The sequence below is a fragment of the Trachypithecus francoisi genome, unplaced genomic scaffold, assembly GCF_009764315.1.
Source record: "Trachypithecus francoisi isolate TF-2019V2 unplaced genomic scaffold, Tfra_2.0 Lachesis_group13, whole genome shotgun sequence".
NCBI classification, from domain to species: Eukaryota; Metazoa; Chordata; class Mammalia; order Primates; family Cercopithecidae; genus Trachypithecus; species Trachypithecus francoisi.
In genome coordinates, this window is record NW_022681458.1 from 38,000,889 (window position 1) to 38,003,146 (window position 2,258).

At 39.2% G+C, this 2,258-nt stretch overlaps 1 pseudogene; it reads left to right on the top strand.

Annotated features, from left to right (window-relative positions):
• Positions 1-264: 264 nt before the first annotated feature.
• On the top strand, positions 265-744 carry LOC117095339 (annotated as a pseudogene).
• The last annotated feature ends 1,514 nt before the right edge of the window (positions 745-2,258 follow it).

Here is a 2,258-nt window from a genome sequence, read left to right on the forward strand (position 1 = left end):
GGGAGGATCACTTGAGTCCAGGAGTTTGAGACCAGCCTGGGTAATAGAGTAAGACCCCAGCCTCTACGAAAAAATAAAAAAAAATAGCCAGGCTTGGTGGCATGTGCCTGTTCTCTCTGTTACTGGGGAGGCTGAAGTAGGAGGATCACTTGTACCCAGGGAGTTGAGGCACTGCAGTGCATGATCCCACTTCTGGGCAGCAGAACAAGACCCCATCTCAAAAAAAGGAAAAAAAAAGAGAGAGGCCTGTGGATCTCCTGGAAGATGGCAGTGCGATCTGTGTCCGGCATCACCAGAAAAGTCTTCATGTGGACAGTCTCAGGGCACCACGTAGAGAATTTTGGTCTCGATCCAGAAAAGATAAAGAGCCAGTGGTTGCTGAGACAGTAGAAGAGGTGAAAAAGGAACCTGTCCCCAGTGTGTCTACCCTCATGAAGCCAAGTACACACACCACCTGAAGATCTCCAGAGTCATTTAGAATCTTCCGTTAAAAAGTTTTTGGTTCATCTCTTCCTAGTAATTGGCAAGACATCTCACTGGAAGATGGTCGTCTACAGTTCAATCTCTTGGCACATTTAGCTGATGACTTGGGTCATGTAGTCCCTAACTCCAGACTCCACCAGATGTGCAGGGTTAGAGATGTTCTTGATTTTCTATAATGTCCCTATTCAAGATAGATCTAAATTTGATTAACTCAGTGCCAGTAATCCGCCCCCTAATTTGAAAATCATATGGAGTTACTAAGCAATTTGGAAGAGAAACACATTGAAATCATTTTTTTCCCCTGAGCAAGGGGGCTGCTTATTAGACCTTTCGATACTTCACCATGTGAAATACTACCAGAAGTGGTCTCTAAACCTACTTTTTCTATAGAGGAATGTGTCATCTCTTTATTTCTCATATTATGAATGGAAAAATAACAGGACTTTCTATTTTCATATTTGCTGAAACCTTTTTTTTTTTTTTTTGAGACGGAGTCTCACTCTGTCGCCCGGACTGGAGTGCAGTGGCCGGATCTCAGCTCACTGCAAGCTCCGCCTCCCAGGTTTACCCCATTCTCCTGCCTCAGCCTCCCGAGTAGCTGGGACTACAGGCGCCAACCACCACACGCAGCTAATTTTATTTTTGTATTTTTAGTAGAGACGGGGTTTCACTATGTTAGCCAGGATGGTCTCACTCTCCTGACCTCGTGATCTGCCTGCCTCGGCCTCCCAAAGTGCTGGGATTACAGGCGTGAGCCATTGCGCCCAGCCTGCTGAAACCATTTTTTAAATGAAATTAGGCCATTACTAATTTATGAAAAATTTTGAGAGGATACTGTCATTAACTTGGGTTTAAGACAGGAGGACATTTCAAGTTCACACCCTTCATAGGCATAAAGTAGTAGTTGCAAGAAAATATTTTTATCCTGTTAGGACTTATATCTAAGATAGTTATTATACATTCCACATATGCAAATAAGCTTGTATTAGAAAGATACCTATAAAAGTGTGTTGTATATTACTGACCGTCCTAGATTAATTTCTTTGGAATTAAAGTAGATTTGTTAAAGTGAAAAAAAGAAAGAAAAGAAAAAAGAATAAAGTAGAAAATGTATCTCTCAAAAATACTTTATATTTAAATTTGTATTTATTTATTTATTTTTTTAGAGACAGGGTCTTGCTCTGTCTCCCAGGCTGGAGTGTAGTGGTGCCATTTTAGCTCACTGCAGGCTCATGCTCCTGGGTGATCCGCCCACCTCATTCTGCTGCCCTAGCCTCCCAAGTAGCTGGGTCTACAGGCAGGAGCCACTGTGTCTAGTTCATTCATCTTTTTGTTTTAAATTATGTTGAAGATTTTCTTAAACTTCAAGCTTCAAAATATATTAACTGAGTTTTTATTACTGAAAAGTATACTAACCTTCATTTAATAATATGAATTACAGAGTTTGAAATGTAAGTTTTTCTGATTATGCATTAATACCATTAGAACCTGTATGCTAAATATTAACTGACCTATCAAATGTATAATTTTCAAACCTTGCTAATTTTTTAAAAAACAACTTGTTTCTTGTCTGTTGCAATAATACTACAAACAAAGAGATTATACTTTGACAAAATTGCTAACTGAATTCTATGATGCTTGGTAATAATGTCTCATTTATGCAGTACAAAGTTGATAAGAATAAGGGTATTCTTGGCCACTGATTGCTATTTTCATGAAATAGAATGTAGAAGAGGTTAACAGCAAACAAAAACTGACTCGTGATTTTATCAAAT